Raw genomic sequence first — 20978 nt, 5'->3', positions numbered from 1 at the left:
TCTCACGTCCTCATTGTGTTCTCCTTTGCGGAAAAATGTGATTGAAACAGTTAACCACTTTTAAAGTATTATGCAACATGGATCCATCAGTGCAGCTGCATGAAAGTTGTAACAGTTGTTTGTTTACGTATTTATGGCCCCCATTGCTAATTTAACGTTAAAAGCATATTCACAATATGACTATCCACACCCACACAGTTCTATTGAGACCATCATGTTAAAATCCAGCATCAGCTGAATCCACACGGGGGCCTAGTCAAAGCAAAGTATTTCACATGCACCATGTTCCAACAAGTATTGCATTTAGGGCAGCAACTAGGGCTGACCTAGAATTCATATCACGGTATAAATTGCATGTCTTTACGGTCACGGTATATCAGGGCGAGAGACCGTGACCAAAATGAACATTTTGAGTCGAATATGCATGATGTTGCTGTACCTCCCCAAAAAAAGGGTGCACCCAAATCATGTGCTGGTGACCAACTGAAAAAGTGCTGCCAGTGCAAGAGTTAGTGTAGAGGCCTGTATATGTTGCAAAATAAGTATTTTTGAATGGGTTGTATCGAGCTTAAGCAAAGCTTAGTTGTATTACATATATATATATTTTGCTGATACCAATATTATATTATAATAGGATTTCATATAATATGAGGTACTTTTGACCTTACAATCCTCCTGGCTGACGTCTGAGGTAATGTCCACGGCTGTGTGTGCTTGCCGTGCAGTTGGTAATATTTTCTCTCTATACAAATTTAAAATTACAACACGTGCTATTTTTACTGGTCATAGTTACTGTAGTGAGCTTTGCTTTATGACTGCCGTAGGTGCTCTGATGTAGTGTTGATGTAAATGGAAGGTATGTGACTAGCAAAGAGCTAACGTGTGGACCTTACACCGATCGGATCGCCTCGATCGGCCGATAATTAGCAGTTTTATGCACATCGGCTGATCGACTTTAATGTCACAATCCACCGATCCAATCAATGATGTCATTGATCACCACAAAAGACATTTACTCTGCGTCGCCGTTGTGTATGTTTGAATCCAAAAGCTACTTTATGTTTGGCCTCGTCACACGTCTGTCTTTTGTTTTTTTAAAATCTTTTCGGTGTAAAAACATGTCGGCTGTGTGGGACCTTTTTGCGTTGTCTGAGACAGACAACACGAAAGCCATTTGCAATCTGTGCAAAACTGAAGTACCTCGGGGGGGGGGGGGGGGGGGCGCCATCTAAATGCTTCAACTAAACACATTTAATCAGGCACCTGAAGAATGCGCACAAGGGGAGCATGCAGTGTTCAAGCAACGGAGGAAAAGGAAAAGCTAACAACCAAACGGACACTGACGTAAACAACGCTGGACAACACCCATCCATATAGCCGGTGACAGTGAGAAAGAGTTGTCATGTCATTAACAGTATTTGTTAATGTAATTTAATCACACTATGTTTTTTTTCCATCTCAATTAATGTTGGTTTGATCTGACTGAACTTGAAACTTACGGTATGTCACTGGCCAAGCCTTGAATGCCGAATTAGAGGTCATTGATATTTTACCTTCTGTCGAAAATGCTCAAGAATACTTCTGAAGATACTCGGTATATAGTACACAAGTATATACAGTAAATGAGTCATTTAAATAGACGCATTCCTCCAAAGAGAAGGTTGATAGAGGTTGAGGGGCGACATGAGGGCAGTTGGTGTTCGAGAGGAGGATGCAGATGATTGGTTTACATGGAAAAGGATGACTCGCTGCGGCGACCCCTAACGGGACAAGCCAAAAGGAAAAGAAGATTGGTTTTACTGCAATTCTTTTTCTGGGTTTTCTAGTATATTTTTTATTTACTTTATTCAATTGTAGTACATTCCTATGTTTAAACTCTAAAGTTACTTGATGTAACCCATTGGTTATTAAGTGGGGGTGGCTGCGTGCGCATGTACAGTATAATACATGGGTCAGTTTTTCCTCATGTATACTGTTGCTGATTACTGTTCTCTGAGTATTATCAGTTGATCAAGCCTTTTCTAACATTCCATACTTCAAATAAGTATATATGATTATTGCTGATAACTGATTAGACAGATATTGGAATCTCAAAACTGCAATATCGGTATCTTGATTGGAAGTGAAAAAGTTGGATCGGGACATCCCTAATTATCCCATTTAAGTCACATATAAAAAAAACATTATCAGCTAAATCACCCCAAGCACTGGTCACTACATTTATGGTTGATTAGTGCAGTAATCTCCATGCAGTAAATTTGGCACTCCATTCTGGTTTAATCAGTAGACCTTTTACACCTTCCTATCTCTTCCTTGAGTAATGACGTCCATCCTGATCTCTCTGATGCCCTGCATAACCCTGACCATTCCTATTCTCTGTGACCAATTAAGAAAACGGTGGCAACAGCGTCAAGGGTCCCCCTGGTACCCGTGATTGGACAAGTTCCAACCTTCTCTGAGCCCCTGGGTTAAGATAGCAGCTCGTCTGGCTCGTTGGATCTGTGCTGACATCCCCGTGCACGATAAATAATTTTCTCAGCACACACATTCTCTTGGAAAGAGGTAATCAAGACATTTCACTTCATTTGCTGCTGATCTGCTGATGTCAAAGCAAGCCAGTTAACCATTAAATGGTGATTTTGAGATGTCCCCTCGGTGGGCTTTGCTGCTCTATGAATGGAATCACATGATTTCTGTGCGTGCGAGGGTGCATGCACATGTACAGTATGCAACAGAAGTCCACAGCAGAGGGCAATCACACATAGTAAAAGTAATTTATACATTCAGACCCACAACTGCTCCACTAAAGTGGGTTATTTAGGAGTAATTGTATAAAACCTATGTGCCCATGCTTCAAATCAAAACACTAGAATGCAATGTCTAAGGTCCAGCAGAGGGAATTCGCTTGTATGGCTTTGTTTGTGTTTTCGATAATGCCACCAGAGATAGGTGTACAGTGGCAAAAAGGGTCAAAGTGGGATGACGATAGAACCAGAATGCTCTGTCTTGGCTGCTCAGAACAATATACAGTAAGAAATCATTCAGAAATACGCACTGCATTAGAAAACATACAAAATGATCGTATCGCTCTGCAGACATGCATCACATCCGTGTTAGTGTTGGTAGGAATTTGTTAGGTTTCTATTGTAGGCGTTGACTAATTCATACATTTATAAGACGGGGCCGAATGTTTAAAAGCAGGACCTGTACATCTTCTGTGCTGAAAGTTATTTGAAAAACACATACACAGACACAAACAACAGGGTTATCGGACAAATGTGTTCTTTTAAAACAGTTTCCTTACCCCAAGGATAAGAACTTCAGCGCACTCTACACCCCGGTTTTTGTCTCTCGTTTTTTTTGTCATATGTCAAATTGTAAATTTATGCAAGCTGCCTTCAGCAATAGTCCCTTTACTAAATACCTTATTTGCTCAAATATAGATAAAGGCTGTCTAATTTTCATTTACCTTTTTAATTTTGCATAAGTTATGATTATAGTTGTTCACTTCGTTTTATAGTATGTATTATGTATTCTATATGAGTTAAGATTTTAAATCATTGTCTGTACAGTAAAATGTTTTTTCTCATTGACATCAATTGGATTGAATACAGTTTGTTCAATCTAAACTGCTACGATCATAAAAGTAGTAAATGAAAACCAGACAAAGAAATATAATTTGTTTCGATCTCATTTCCAGGACAAATATACACTGGAAAGTTTCATTTTGAACACAAAAATGATCAGCAACCCCATACACTTTTTACACATTGCAAATTATGAGCCCAAATGAATTTTTTTGCATGCAAGACCACACAAAATGTACGTTAAACTACTCGTACATCAATGATAGTGATCGGAGAAAGGATTTGGCTTGTAGGCCCAGGGCAGTGATGCACCAATACCAATTTTCAGAACGAAGTTCAGGTACAAGTATTTAAATCTGAGTACTCACTAGGGCTGTGGGAGGGGGAAGGAAAAGGCTAATTCAGCTCGGTTGAGCACGATTTCTGCTTTGAGGCAATAAAAATGTATTATTAAAAAGCATTATTTGCGCAGCCGGGAACCATTTTAAGCTGCCTGGAACCATTTGGCCACTGTCCATGTTTACCGCATGGACATTCGTTGCACACGGACGCAATGTTGGGCTAGTACAATTTATCCAAAATGTTACTTGAGTAAATGTAACTCGTTACTACCCACTTCTGGGGTTAAGGGCCCAGGGACACAATGACAACGTGCTCTCTTGTCAGGGATACAAACCAGCAACCCCTGCGTTTGCAAGGCGTACTCTTATCCTCTGCACCACGCCACTCACAAACGTTTGTACGAACGTTTCCTGAATGTATGTTTCATTCAAATAACACAACTCGTCATGACTGACATATTAACACCCAACTCTTCCATCCATTCTTTCCGATGTTACCTATAACGCCAATGTCAATTGGTAAATAAACCAAAATGAGCACTACAACTGTGTGATCGCATAATGTGTCAACCAAATCATTCCAATACAAATGTCAAATCCCCAAGCAAATTATACTATACTGCAGCACATTCGGTGTCATTTACAAGGTGTCCCTGAATGCACACCACGCAGCCGCCAAGCGTCGGCCAATGCAAACATGAATGTCAGCTGCACTGAACCGCAAGCCAGCATTAACTACACAACCAAACGAGTGAAAAATAACAACTTGGAAAAATACAAAATAAAACAATACTGACATAGAAATGCACAGAGTTGCAATGAACAAACCATATCAACTCGTTCATATGTTGGGTGAATGTGAACTAAACTAAGTTCATTACTGCCTGATGAACGTTACTGAGAGCATGCTCATTCTGGCATCTGTGTATGTTTTTATTTTTTTTAGCGGCAATTCATTTTCATTCATTTTTTATTCATTCGAGTGCCAGGTTTACACTATCTACGAGCCTTCATATGTCGCTTGATAAAACAACGTATTTGCCAACCGATTCTGTGCGGCCATCATTCATGTTTACATACGTGCGGAGCATTCAGGGACACTCCATAAATGAGGTTGAATGTGTTCTGTGTTAGGTAAATTATCATTTGTATCAGAATGCTGTAATTAAAACATTGTACGATTACATTCTCATAATATATTTATTTTGTTTTGTACCATAAGATGAGATAAGATAAAATATTTTGTTAGTACATAGATATTTTTACGCTTGAGACTATGTGACTGAGCTGTAGAAAAGCAGAAGAAGAAGCTTATCTTCTTCGTTTGTCTGCCTGACTGTACTATACAGTAATGCCGCCCGGTGGCCAAGGTTGCAGACTACACTGAATTGGAAGTGGCATTAAATCATCTGTTAAATTATAAAAAAAAAAAAAAATTATAAACGACAGTATTTATAGTATATATATACAGTGGTGGAGTGCTTTTTTCCTTATAAAAGAAAATTCTGGAACAGATTAATGGCATTTTCATTCATTTCAATGGGGAACGATGATTTGTGATGTTTTGAGTTAAGAGCAGGGGCATGGAACGAACAAACCTCCTATCTCAACGCACCACTGTATTTTGAGGAATTGGGGGAAAAAAACAACTATGAACTAATTCATTTTTGGAACGGTGAACTGAACTTTGAACTAGTTCACGAAGAAAATGAACACTGCCGAAAGGTATATGTCAGGCTGGTGAAGTGGTATAGAGACGTACAGTTTCGGTACCGATACCAGGCATCGGTATCGTTGCATCCCAGGAAAGGGGGCAACTTTTTTTCCTGCATTTCCTGCATAGGGGGTAATTATCTTGAATTAATGTAGATGAAAAACCAACACAACCAGTAAACTGTGATCAACCGACCACAATTATTACACCGAGGGGGGTTCTCTTGCACCAACTGACGATTTGTCATATTGGCCTACTACTTTTTTTACAAGCGATTTTCTATTCAAAATAAATTACACAACAAAGGTGCTTCCAACAGCATAGTTTTAAACGTCCATTATATTATTGTATATTTGATATTTTCTAATATGGTTTAATTAAATTGTATTTTATTTGTTATTGACTGACAGAAGTGTAGTGTAGAATAATGCCTCATAATGTCAGCAGAATTGCACATACAAAAGATTATCATTTGTTTTATCCAACTATTTGTGGACAATTCTGCTTTTTTTCAAAGCTTTTTATAATTTAAAACATTGTGCTATGTTGGGAACAGCGAAGGAAACAAATGTTAATCAGAGCTTCCTTAACTGTTTTACAGTTTCACACAATCTCTGACTTTCGTGACTGGTGTGACATTGATCATTGTGAAGAAAGAAATCACCATTGAATTGCTAAAAAAAAAAAAAAAAAAAAAACACCACATTATAACTCTCAAGTTTATCAATTTTGTAAGAGAGTAAAAGCGTTTGTCGGGTGAAGTCAGTTCATCAATTTTCGCTCAGCAAAAAAAACTAAATAAATCTCAAAGTAGACTACAAGTGAAGAATGCCCCCTGTTGTAAATGCACCACCGCACTCTACTTTCATCATCTCATAGTAGGGAAGCCATGACCTCCCTTTCAATCAATGTATCTGCCCATGCATGCAAACACAACCCATAGACATTTAGCATCAATTCACACACAATTAAGTTGCTCAATTTGCTTGCTGATGATGATGATGATCATGATCAGTACAACCTATGCAAATAAAAATTTACAAGCCTGGCTTGTGACGGCTGCTTCTTACAGATGTTCAATGCATTCTGAATAGTTAGATAACATTTCCATGTTTTCACCCAAAATGAGTATGCTACATTAGCAGTGGCTCAATCTCCCTCAAATGCTTGGATTGCACCTTGTCAATCCCCTCGCAGCTTTTAATCAAATGAGCGACTATTAGAGTTTAGCTAATGAATGGTCTGGGATAATATCATCTCTATGAAGCCTCTAATTGAGCCATATATTTAATGGGATAAATGACTTCATTGGGAACAGTTCTATTCTTTCATGTGATGCTGATTGTGACCTTGACTGGCGTACTTCATCATGGCTGAGGCAAAGGTTTAACCCTGTTCCAGGTATTCAATAGAGCAAGCATGTCATGTTTTTTTGTTGTTGTTGTTGTTTGTTTTGTTTTTTTAGACCGAATCAACAGACAGGCAAAGCTGAAATCCACACTTTAAACTTCAACAAGTCTCCTACCAAAATGGATCACCCCCTTCCCCAACTACCATTGACTTTTTAACTACCCCGGTCACTATGTGAGATATTCAGCCACTCCTTAAACAAAACCAGTCCCAATAGAAATCAAAACAGAAAGTATACATATAAAGGGCAATGTTACATGTATGGTTTGCTTATGTGCACACTTAAAGCTTCATACTCTGTTTTGGAATGGAAACTGGATTAACAAATTATTATATCACCAGTTAATATAAACACCATGATATAAATAAATAAATCTGTTGAGTCCTCAGTATATGTCATTCAGGCTAGAAAAGCATTTCATTGGCGCAGCAGTGATGTGTCCTGACAGGCAGGCTATTATCATATCTTCTCAGATGTGTTGGCAGTATCTCCTGGGCTGATTCAGCTTCCTGATAGGTTTTTAATAAGTTGACTTTACCACTCCACTTCATTCGACTTTGCACCAATTTGCTCAATCTGGGCAGAATGTGACCCCATGTTTGGGTATAAAATGTATTCCAGGAGCATACGATTATCTTACTGATTTGAAAGTCAAGGTGAAGTCAAGCTGTTTGCCCTTCATCCAAGTAAAATGATTGAATGTATGTAAGTACACTCACTCTGTCCATTCTTGTGCAGTCTTCTCCTGTGGTAGAAATTCAGACCTGACAGAAGTCAGAAAAAGTGGTGGCCCCATTCTCACATGCTTATGTTTGCATAGTTTCCCCACCGTAAGATCATCAAACAAATGTAAATATCAGGCAAAGATAACCCAAGTAAATACGAAAAGCAGTTTTTTTAAAATGGTGATTTTATTCATTAAGGGGGAAAAAACTATTCAAAGCTACCTGGCCCTGTGTGATAAAGTAATGGCTCCCTAAACGTAATAACTGCTCAGGCCACCCTCAGCGGCAACCATTGAAATCAAGCATTTTCTATAACTGGCAATGAGTCTTTCATATCTTTGTGGAGATATTTTGGCCCACTATTCCTTGCAGAATTGTTTTAATTCCGCAACAATGGAGGGCTTTCAAGCATGAACCTTTTAAGCCCTTCAGAAGTTGATTTTCTGCTGCGTTTTTGATTGCTGTCCTGCTGCAGAACCCAAGTGCACTTCAGCTTGAGGTCCTGAACTGATGGCTGAATATTCTTCTTCAGGGTTTTCTGCTAAAGAGCTGAATTCATGGTTCCATCAATCACAGCAAGTCGTCCAGGTTCTGAAGGAGCAAAACAGCCACAGACCATCACAATACCACCAAGTTTGGCTATTGGTATGATGTTCTTTTTCTAAAATGCTGTGCTACATTCATGCCAGATGTAATGATTTGATAGACAAGCCTTCCAAAAATGTTCAACTTACGTCACGTTTGTAACCCCTTCCAGACTGTTCGATGTCAATTTACTTTATTTCTCATTTGTTCTTGAATTTCTTTGGATTGTGGCATTTTGTTGCAGCCTTTTGAGATCTTTTGGCCAATGTTCTTTTGATTGAACAGGTCTACAGGTCATCGACCTGGGTATGGTCAGTGAAAATGAACCCAAAAAATGTGATTAGCCACAGTTAATTCATGATCTAACAAGGGGGAGGGGAGCATTACTTACTCACACAGGGCCAGGTAGCTTTGAATAGTTTTTTCCCTGAAGTAAAATCATTCTAAAACTGCATTTTATGTTTATTTTAGCTATGTTTGGGGCCAAAACTTTTTCACGGCACTTGTATAATTGGACGGCTTCATTGTGAAGAAGTGAGTCCACAATGGAGGTTGAATCAATAAAATCTGTCTTCTGTGTCTGAAGGGGTAATCTTAACAAGGTGACCAAGTTATTGACCACATAATCTCTTGGGTGTAGGACAAAGAGGAAAAGCATATCTAAACACATTTTAGAAATACCTTGTCCACAACTGGGTCCCACTTTTTTAAACTTCAAAGTTCCATGTTCAGTTTTGCCCCCCCGCTGTCTCAACCCACTCTCCTCCAAGAAACACTTTTCCAGTTATTGTATTGAGACTAATTTGCATGCAGCTCTAAACAGACCGCTTCAGCATGACCGTTGTTTGTTCAGCTTCTTGTTAATTTTTAATGCCTGCTACAACTAAAGGTACATTTTGTTTGGACAAATAAAATGATGACAAGGCAAATAGCTCAAAAGGGTTTAAGAGCTTATATCTAGCCATTTTCCATGGTTTTCTTGATGATAATAACAAAAATCATATTAAATAATATAATACTGGCCATTATGTTGACTCTCGATAATGGCCATCTATTTTATTACAGAGGATCAGAAATCGGACGCAATGGTGGAGTTGGTTTCATTATTAATAAACGTATCGTCAATTATGTTACGTGCGTCAAAAGTATTTCTGACAGAATCGCCACATGTACCATCTTTATTAAAAAGCGTTACTCCCTTCAATTGATACAAATATATGCGCCAACCATCAGCCACACCGACGATGAGGTGGAAGTGTTTTACGAAGATTTATCCCGTCTCCACAGACTCGACTCGACATCGTATTTAGTCGCGTTTGCTGTAGCTTGTAGATAGCTGGGGCGCATATTAGCATGTAACAAGCATTCCACCCCCAAACAGTGGAAAGCAGTGAGATTGAGTGACAATAGGGACGCTCTGTTTGTAGCCGATAGCATGATGCCCGAAAAGCCAGGCGGTTCCCATACTTAATCATTTGAATTATTACAGTAATAAAGATGCTCATCTTTGTTATTAATGTGTGATTATGTTACTATTAGTTTTTTGACTGTCTGTGTTATTTAACATTTGCGCTTCTTTTATATTTATCGTTCATTGATGGCATTATGGCACTGTCATTATCATTCATTTAGGGATGTCTCGTTCCAAATTGTTCACTTCCGATCCGATACAAATATTGGAGCCTTGCGTTCTGGTCGACACCGATATCGGTCCGATCCGATTTCAGCAATAATCATACGTAATTTACTTCTGTAGTATGGAATGTTAGAAAAGGCTCAATCAAGTGATACCATATTACTCAAACAGAGAACAATAACCAGCAACAGTAGGTCTGAAAAAAACAGAGTCACTAATTATTAATCAATGGGTTACATAAAGTAACTCTACCCCCCTCTTCTCTATGGCCGGGCCGGACCTGCAGGAGTCGAGCCTCTTACTTCACACACACTGCACATTTTTTAATACTCACGCTGTACATACTCTGCACATCGGGCACACTCAGATCTCATTCAGGGTTCCGGTCTGGTCGCAACCCCTGTGACCGTCTCACCTCACCCCCACCACTTTCTCCAATTTTAATGCCCTACACCCCAACACACACACAATCACTGCACAGGGATAATGGTTGCCATTCGGGGACGTGGTAACCACAGTGACAGGACGGGTTTCACATTGCTTTTGGTTGGACTCCTTGGGCCTGCGCCTCCGGTTGTCGGGCCGCAGAGGGATGGGGGTCCGCCTCCCTCTTTTTTGGCCCCGCCTTCGTCTCCCCTCTCTTGGCGCCCTCGCCCGTCCTTGCTCACGACGGGTGCTTAACTTGGGCTCGCTTTGGCGGGCTATGACCGTTTTTTTGGGTGGTTACTGGCTCATGCATTGGGCCCTGTTGGTGGCTAGGGCCCGCATGCTCTCCGGGGGTCTTCCTCGACGTGCCGGCTCAGCAACTCCATACACCAGTTGACGAACATGCATGTGACATGGTGTTCATTCACTAATAAGTTCCATAGAAACATGATAAACTTTAATTACTTCTGCTGGGATCACTAGTAAAAACATATCAACTCACAGGTTCTTGATACTAAAAAAGAATCCACCGCACCACTCGACAGTAGCACTGCCTTGCTCATTTTCCAACATCCTGTCCTGCCCTTTTCTGTCCTCTCTTATCTTCTTTTCTTGGGTAGCTATTGCATGTCCTCATCAGGTGTCTTCCCCTAATCTACAAATGACTGCTGTAATGTTACTTGTGTTTAAATATCTAGACTGTCTCACTATTGTTCTGCTTTGGTTTTCACCCCTAGTCCCATTGTCTACTCTGTCCCTCTGTCTGTCCCCTAAACCCCTTTTCTGTCCTGCTGCATTTTCAATGAACATCAGAACAATTAAAACATTTAAAAATAAGCAGAGGGAGTATTTCAAACTCCCCTGTTGCTCAGCAAAACTGTTCCAGCACAAAGGCAGACAGATCCACCATTCTCTAAGGCCATGCGGCTGAACAGGACAGGTTCAAAAATAAATAAATAAAAAAGTAACTGCTGTGCACATCTTGACCTCTGAGGGGCAGTGTGGTGCACGCAATGAGATACACACTTGCAGTAACAAAGAAAGTAGAAGTCACAATCGAATACTGTTATGATGAACTGTTTTTCACAGTTTGAATATATTGTTATATTGCCAGTTTGTATGTGTTCATACAGTGTTTGTGTACCAATATTTATTATTTTGAGAGATACAAGTGCCGTGAGTTCGATGCTAATTTTCATTAGCTTGTCAATGGTGTTTTTCATTCATTGTGTGATAGTGCTAGTGATCTTTGTGAACAAAAATAAGAATATCATGGAAAAGTTTATTTCCATAATTCCATTCCAAAAATTTCATAGATTATTGATTCAGGGTCCACAATTTAAAAATGTCAGGTATTTGTTTATTTTTACATAATTTGGGCTTCCAGCTTATAAAACCCATGAAATCAGGAATTCAAAAAATGTTAATACTGTGAAGAAATCACCATTTACTTCTCAGTTTTTGTCGAAAAAAAAAAGAAATTACGGCCACATAAAATCAATCAAACTATGGTACTTTCAAAACGATGTTAATCTTCAATACTCTGTTGGGAATCCCTTTGCTTGAATCACTGCCTCGATGTGCCGTGGCATTTAGGCAATCAGCCTGTGGCGTTGCCAGGTAGTTATGGAAGCACAGATGTCCTTGATGCTTGCTGTCAGATCTTTGTTTTTGGGTCTGGTGCCCCTCATTTTCCTCTTGATAATACCCCATAGACATTATCTCTTCACTCTTAAATGAAAATGAACATTCGTTTGAAAACCGCTCACAGATACCAGAGTGAGCACGGCTGGCTGGCAATTTTTAAGGACCTTGGCCACTGGACGCACACTGTGAAAATTAGGTGCTGGCTTAAAGTTTGACAAGAAAAGCTGCAACTACGGTATTTCCACAGATATCTTCAAGGTAGTTCAATTCAGCTAGTGTTGAGTACATGCCACCACACTAAGTAGAGATAAATTTACAAATATCCGACTACACTGTAAATTGTTACATTCTTTTAAGTTGAGCAAACACCATGTTTTACAGCGTGGGTACGGTGTGTACAATTTCAATTGAGTGTCAGAATTTATAACGCTCACGACAAGCAAGGCCATAGTTGTGTGCTCCCAGCGCTTCTCGGCCTTACAAACGTAGAACAAAACATGCAGCTATATAGGTAGTGTTTGACGTGAGAAGCTCATAGCATGGGTTCAACGTCGGGCTTGTAAGATGCGTCTCACTTGCCGAGTTTTAGATCTGTCTTCTGGAAGAGGGGGTGATTAGAACGTGGAGGAGACGGATCGATGTCATGTCATTATGAATCTGAGTGGTGATGTAGAAGATGTCTATCGAACTTATTAGTGAATGAACACCATATCACATGCATGTTAGGCAACTGGTGAACGGAGTTCCTGAGCTGGCAGATTGAGGAAGGGTTGGCCCGGCCCCCTCCACCCGCAGTTCACTGGAGGACCCACCCAGGGGGACGCCACCCATTCCCCAGGACCCAGGGCAAGCCCAAAAGAAGCACCCTGACCAGTCCTAAAAGGGAGGGGCAGGGGCACCGGACCACCGCATGGCAAACGCCCAATCCTCCTTACCCCCCACATGGTATGTCCCACCGACACCACCGCCCCCACCATCCGGGGAGAGCATGGGGGCCCCAGCCACCAACAGGGCCCAACGCAAGAGCCAGGAACCAGCCGCCAACCGAAAACTGAAAGCCTGTGTTAAGCGCTCGTTGTGAGCAAGGACGGGCAAGGGTGCCAAGATAGGGAAGAGGAAGGCGGGCCCCCAATGGGGGAGGGGGGCAGACCCCATTCTCTCTCCTTGGCCCAACCAGCTGGAAGACCACAGAGAAAAAGGGGGGCAGCCTCTCCCCACCCTACAGCTAATAAATAAATAACTTCAAATAATAATAATAATAATAATAATAGTAAAGCAGACCTGCGAATAGGCAACTGTTTTCAGTAGACCTTTTGAGAAAGCTAAAAAATATTTACAAGCAACTTAAAAAATGTCAAATTCCGCTGACATAGGAAGAAAAGTAAATTAAAAGTTTGATGTACAGACTAAAGCTCGAGGACTGTTGAATCTTATGTTTAGATTCATTTCAACAAGGCCTTAGACAACCACAGTACACGACTGTCCATATGGAATATAACGAAGCCTTCACCCTGCTAACTCTGGGACATTTTCTTCATCTCCACCAACAGCTTGAGTAAGATACATCAGGCTCCTCAACAGGAGACAATCACGTTGATGTGCAAAAGAACAGGCAGAAAGGGCAGAAAGCGCGATCATTTCTACTGCCTTTTATGTCTCTCCCTCCAAATGGTGCCCCCCCCCCGCATAATTTGGTATAAACAACCCACTCAAAGCATTCGAGGTCTACAAATGAGAGTTGTGTCATTGCTGCAGTGGTACTGATGGTTAATAGCATTCTTGTACGTGTATTTTTAGATCGTCTGTAAAGTATTAACAAAGACGAGCAGCGGGTGATCAAAAACATCATCGCAAAAATTAACGATTACTGCTGGCCGGAATCAAGCCCCAACCAAAAAAAAAAAAAACACAACGGTCAGCTTTCATCTCTCTTCACCCACTCATCGTCACTTTCTGCCCCTGATCAACTTATCCAATCACAAATCAGTCACCTTAAACTAAACAGCAATAAAACTGAACAAAATCTCCCCAAGTCACAAGTGACCCCAGCCCCACCTCGAATCGTAAAATGATTCTCCTTTCCTCCCATCCCAAGAGTCTCCGGGCCACCCTGGAAAGCATTTGTACCTCGCATTCCGAACATCACCCGGGCTACTTTCTTCCACCTCTGCAGCATCTCGAGACTCCACCCGTCACTGTCTCAATTCAGCACTGAAATCATGCACCACTCATTTGTCACATCCCGTATCCATCATTGCAATGTCGGCGTCTCTAGTATCCCTTCTAAACTCATCAGAAAGCTCCAAATGATCCAGAACTGGGCAGTCCGGATCATCGCCCACATCGAATCGTATGACCACATCACCCCTGTTCTCATTCAACTTCACTGGCTCCCTGTATGATACTGTATCCTACTCCTCACCTACAAAGCTCCCCACATCTCGGCCGCCGCCGTCCTCTGCGACCTACTGCAGACATACGCTCCTTCCCGTACCCTCCGCTCAACATCTGCCGGTCTCCTCGCCACCCCCACCTTTTGCCTCAGCACCACGGGTGCCCGAGCCTTCAGCTGCTCGCCGCCCAGACTCTGGAACTCTCTCCCCCTCGCAGTCTATACGTCCCCTCACACAGAATACAGACGGACTCCCTCACAAAATTTGAAACTCAAATCAAAATTAATCTGTTCAAACTCACATACTCACTCTATCCGGACATTTGCACTAAACCTGTTTGTTTTACTGCTCTACTGTTTTATCGTTCCTGTTGTTTCTTATTGCCGCTTCTGTTTTATTGATGTCTTATTGATTTATTGCTCTCTAATTGATTTATTTTTTTGTTTTTGTTTCTACTTTTAACCCATACTTTGTAAGGTGACCTCGGGTGACATGAACGACACCTTTAAATCAAATATAATGACCTTCACACCTTTACCTTGGCCACGCAGTCAGTTCTGAATTACTGAAGTCAAACAATCAATTGTACTGTTACATTTTAAAACTTGTATTCTTAGTCCGTGTGCAGAAGAACAGAACTCAACTCAAATTTATTTATACATAATAAAGAGTAAACAATAAAAAGTCAAGTAAAGACAATAAGTAAGAAGCAATAATAAAATGAAAGTATTAGTACTAGTATCGGTGCCTCCCTAAATAGGACAAACAAGGGTGGTCTAATATTTTTCCCCATTACTATAATAATGTATTTATATTTATACATACACTGTGCATAGGGCAGCATCCCCCATGAGGGGATGCGGCCGTCCTACCGTGAGGTGCGCCACACGTGGCACATAAGCGTACCGACAGCACCCGAAATCTGACCAATCAGAGGGATGCTTCATGCGCCCGCGCCGGTGCCCACTTGCAGAGAAACCAACACGGTTTGCCATTTGCTCCTCGGCTTGCGCATAGTTACGCACGCACACGCCCACGCATACACTGACACCCACACACACACAGAACCCTACCTTCCACACTTAAAGGGATGTCGAACGTGTCGGCAGGCATTGGCTGACCGTCGGCTTTTTGTCGATTTGTGTACTGGCCTTTAAGACACCATTTGAGCACTGTTGCCTATGATTTTTTTCATTTATTTATTTATTTATGTATTAATTAATACTGGTATCATAAAAAAATGGCATCGTGCTATTTTTGACATCAAAATACCTTGGTTTGGTATTGGTATCGGTATCGGTACTTGGTGCAACACGAGGTCGGGATGCGATTCATATCACGATTCGCGGTTGCCGATTCTGGTGCATCTAGAACGATCCGAGGCGATTCAGTGTTTGAAAATCCATTCAGTAACTTTTTAGCCAAAAAAATGTGACTGTGAAATACTGTAAATACCTGGATACTGAGCAGTGCAGGTGAAATGTCTTGAATTCCTTCAGGTTGGATTAACAGTAAGTTTACCTGCTACTTCTGTTGTTTTTCAACATGAAAATAATAAAACTCACATTAAAATTGAAAATAAAACGTGCTCTAATGTTCGAATTATATTTACTAGCCACTCACTGGTGTGTGTGACGTCATGGTTACGTAGCTTTGACAAGCTCGTTACAATCTGTCATGAGTGAGCCAGATGTTGTTCTCTTTCCCTGCTTTGGTCTTTGTCTCTTAGTAAAGTGTTGCTGTTACCGTTTTGCTGAAATACACTATGTCCTGGATGGAATTTTATACCGTGGCTAAAGCGTGTTCACATATATTTTAGCTCTCGATCGTACTATTACGAAAAAAAGCTGGTTGATGAAATGTCTCACGAATTGATGTTTGGCCTCGCTTGCTTATCCCTTGGTTCCGAGTGATTGTGTATCTCGGGAACTGGACTTCCTCTTTATCTCCGAGACATGGCTGAGTGCTGGTGAGTCTTGTGTCACTGTCATCCGCCGCTAGCTTTGAACCGAGTCTGTTTGAACTTGGTCATTCACACACTGTGCTGTGTGCGGTGGTTTAGCGGCCTCCTAAATATAACAAAGACTTTTTACCTGACCTTTCTATGTTCTTGGCGGATATTATGCTTAAATATAACCGCTTCCTTATTGTTGATGATTTATAATATCCACGTGTGTTGCCCAAAGAACCCATTAGCCAGTGACTTTTTAAACATCAGACTCCTTTAATATTGTCCATTCTGTAATTGGGCCTTCACGTGAAGGTGGTCACACACTTGATCTTGCTTTATCCAATGGTTTGTGTGTTTCTAATCTGGAGATCTGTGATGCCTTCTTCTCTGATCATATGCCTGTACTGTTTGAAGCTACTGTTTGCTGTCAAACAGTCAAAGCTCGCGCTGGCGCTCGCAGATGTTGAGGTATTAACCCTTCCACTGCTGCTTACTCCTCGACTGCCTTCAGTCAAAAATGTGTTGTACCTGAACGTGTGTATGATGATACTGAGGCTCTGAACTCTTTGTTTCACGACACCTGTCACATTGCTAAACTAGAAGGCAAAAAACTAAAATGGAAGCCCAGGCTGAATGGGACAACCTGTGCGAAGAGCTGAGAGAAAGTGGAAAAAGGACAAATTGCAAGTGTCTTTTCAAATGTTGAGAGACGACTCTTGGCGTCATTACAATCCACTGTGAAAGAAGCTAAGAAAAAATATTATATAAAAGCCTTTATATAAACCATGCAAACGTTTTGGACCCAGCCCCCTAAAGAATCAGAATCGAGAATCATTTGGAACCGGAATTGAAACGAGGAACCGGAATCGGGACCGGAATCACTCAAATTCAAACGATGCCCAAACCTACGTACCACGGAGAAAAAAAAGAAGAAGAAAAAACACGTAACGGACAAATGGTAGTACTTTGTGGTGGGAAAGATCAACTGGATTTACACTGCTTGGATCAATTGCCAAATATGGTTTTGCACTCATGTGCCAAAATTCAGATGTCCATAAACAGATATGATAGATATGCGTAAACAGAGAGAAAATGTATGGATTTGTATATTTTCCAATTCAAATCAGGTCTCTTCCAAATGTAGCCAAAAATGATTACATACCAGCAGCGAATAAAGCGTTTGCCAACGTGAGTACCGCAGAAACACACACATTGCATATGCCAAGTTGTCAAGTTTGACATCATCAAAACACACAGACCGCCGACATACTGTATCCACAACCCCGTCTGCTCAAAAAACAGAAACATTGAAAAAGACCCACTGTCAATTTAAACTACACTGAAAGTATAAACAATATGGTGTAAATATGGCATATTAGAGGTGTGTCGCTCATTAAATAAGGTAAAATAATTGCAGCCGAGGGGCCCTGTGTATTGTTTACATCTATGTTGTCACTGACCACTTTTGATGCTTGTGAAGTTGCCTGCATGCGATTTGGGTGTCCGCGCATGTGGGCTGTTTCATGAGTTCCGAGAATGGAGACACACCCACTTTGAACATGCGTTACTTGAAACATAAATGTACAGACAGTTAAAAAAAAAAAAAAAAAAAAAAGAACAAAAAATGTCTATTCAGGCATTACATTGCAATTGGGCATTGGCGTTGAAGTGGGAAATGTATCAAATTGTGTCATCCACATTTCAAACAAATTTTTGTCACGAGCCACATTGGAGACAGAGGGCCGTTATGACGAGAGGGCCGTTATGACGGCTATAATAAAATCATATAATAATCATGATCTCAATCATATGTCAAATGTTTCATCGGCTCATAATTTTACATACTGTATGCACAAGAAATTGATGGACAATTAGTTTTGAAATCAGAAGTCAGGGTTAATAATTTGTTCAACTATTGTTCATGTTAGTATAAAAAAGGGGTTTGGGAAGAAAAAAGCTAGAAATACTTCAAGAATATTATTTATTACATATGATGATTTGACATTTTGAATCAGAATTATCAGGGAGGTTGATGCACATGATTTGCTTTTGCGAGCCACATGAAACGATGCGGTGGGCCGGACGTGGCCTCCGAGCCTCGACTTTGACACCTGTGACTTAAAAGGAAATCTTTGACTTTGACACCTGACGTCACATGTGTCTCGATGAGAGTCTGTAGCAGAACACACACCACCTGCAACAGCAGATGCAAAATCTTATCGTATGTAAAGTTGGAGTCGACCGTGGACTTTAGAGAAAATGCTGCTGGAGCGTACTTTGGCAAACATTCCAGTGGTGATCCATAACGAAAAGGGAATTGCAAAATAAAAAAGAATAAAATGTTCACTGAAAAGAAGAGCCCATGCCTCACTGGAGGGGGTAAAAAGGAAGTTCACGAGACCCGGAGAAGTTTCTAGAACAGAACCGCTGGGTCCAGAAAAATGATAATAAAGATATCTACCCTCCAGTGAGTGGCTAAGGCTATAATGCGATACATATGTATTAATAATGATTCTTAAATGAACAATTCATGCACCGGGTCGGTCTTGTCTGTCAGCATGTCTCGAATTCATACGAACGTGTGTAGTAAAGACAGAGTTGTCACACAGGTGGTTTGTCGTGATGACAGTTGGCACGATCGTTCGAACACAACATCGGTTCCCAATCGGACGTTCGTTTTGTTTCGTTTTGTTTCCCGGTGTCTTCGGTGTCCCCTTGTTCCGTGTTAGTTGACAGCGGTTCTTATCCGGGGCCTGCTCCCTTGTGTCAACTAATCAGCTCTCTCCAGCCATTTGTGTTTTGTCCAGGCGTCTTGTTGCCTCCTCAATCTGTTTGTATTCCATTTTTCTTTTAGTCAGCCTCTGACGAATGACAACCGTGGTGGTGAGTCCATTACTTGCTTTCTTTTTATAACCCCCCCCCCCCCCAAAAAAAAAAAAAGCAATCAATCAATCAATCAAAAGTGACAAGGTCTTTCTTAGCATCCTTATCTAAAGGAGGGCTGAAAAGCGCTTTGCTGGGCTGTCGTTTGCACTAAGTGGTTGAAAGTGTTGGACTTCAAAAGGTTCCGATAATTGTTGTGGCGAATGCACAGTTCAGTGGGCGTTCGGGGGATATAAAAGCTATTAGAGGCACACAGAGCCGTGGACGCTATATGACATGGTGAAGAGGAGCAAAATGCTACAGCCAAATGCACAACATCCATCAAATACGATGTAGAGCGATTCCTAGAGGGAAGAGGAAAAACAACAACAAGGATGGTTCCAAAGCCCCAAACGCACAAAAGTACCTGGGTGTGTTCGGCCAACTACAGTGGTAAGGGGGGGGGGGGGGGGGGGTCATCTGCAAAAAAATATGCGAATTAGGACAAACTGCTACACAAATGGGCACTTTCTCTGGGCGATGTGGATGGAGGCATATGACCGCAGCTTGTTTAGGTGCAAAAGTCGGCATTTGAGACTGCAATGTAATTGGTCAGCAGCGAAATGGCACCTTTGCAAGAGGACAAGGGATGCGCGCAGTCGCCAAAACGCTCAAGTTGAGCAGTCGTTCATTGTGAGAAATACAAAGATAATAACAATAAATGCACAACTAACCTAGGTAAGGTCAGTTGACGTCCTGGTGTGTTTTCTGTAGGGTTCGCGTGGGAAAGCCAGAAGAAGTACGAGACGCCAGCGACTCCGCGTTCCTCTTGCCGCCTTCCCTTGTCACTCGCGACACATTGTCACCGGGGGTCGCACGCATCCGGTCCACTTGGGACTTGCTGGAAATTGCCGTCTTATTGATTTTGCGGCTGTACAATCAGTTCAAACGCTGATAAAGTTCATTTCGATGGAGCGGTGGCTAAATAATCCGGAGAAGGACATCTTTTTTTTTGGGGGGGGGGGGGGGGGGGGCGCTCATTTTGCTCTTCGGACCAGCTGGGCTCCTTGTTGAGGCACGACCGCGCACTTGCTCGCCATGCTGCCCACCCTGGATCTGTTACAAAGTCCTCATTGCGCGGATGTTGCGCCAATGATGCTTCATGAAAGCGCCACAGCTCTTCTTCCCTCTCTCTCTCCCTCTCGCTCTCTCTATTCCTCCCTGTAATAATCGTCCATCCTGCTGTTGTGGAGGCACACCCACTCCGACCGGTGATTGGTTAGAAATTGCATACAAGGAAGGAGAGAGTGGGGCTAGGAAAGAGGTAAGCGCAGCAGTGAAGAAAGGAGGATGGACGGGGAAGGAGGGAAAGAGAAGTAGATGAGAGGGGGGCGGGGGGGGGGGGTGAGTGAAAGATGAAGGCCAATGTGCCAGAAAAAGAAGGATAAAGGCGCTTGAGACAGAGTGAGGGTGTGTGGGGAGGGGTGCCAGGCCATGCACTGAGCTTGATGTGTTGGAGCCCAAAGGGACAGGCTGCCTAATGAAAGAGAAAACACTTTTTTTTTTTTTTTTTTTTTTTTAGAGCCTCTCACCGCGCTTTAGCCAAATATGTCGAACGCCGATGTCGTTTGACTCAAGGCGAAAGTGAATTCTTCCTGCCAATGTCTTCTGCGACTGAGCGGAGGCGCCGCTTTTGCCTG

General features: G+C 41.7%; 1 protein-coding gene across 1 annotated transcript in view; it reads right to left on the bottom strand.

The window, feature by feature from the left end:
• brinp2 (bone morphogenetic protein/retinoic acid inducible neural-specific 2) overlaps window positions 1-20420 on the bottom strand; it is a 164949-nt gene extending 144529 nt beyond the window's left edge. The window contains exon 1 of the mRNA XM_061694147.1: window positions 20013-20420. The gene's annotated coding sequence lies outside the window, so the exon portion shown is untranslated. The remainder of the gene's footprint in view (window positions 1-20012) is intronic.
• Window positions 20421-20978: the final 558 nt, after the last annotated feature.

Source organism: Phycodurus eques, chromosome 13 (assembly GCF_024500275.1).
Source record: "Phycodurus eques isolate BA_2022a chromosome 13, UOR_Pequ_1.1, whole genome shotgun sequence".
Taxonomy (NCBI): domain Eukaryota; kingdom Metazoa; phylum Chordata; class Actinopteri; order Syngnathiformes; family Syngnathidae; genus Phycodurus; species Phycodurus eques.
The sequence above is the reverse complement of the archived record's forward strand: the minus strand, read 5'-3'. Positions and strand labels throughout refer to the sequence as shown.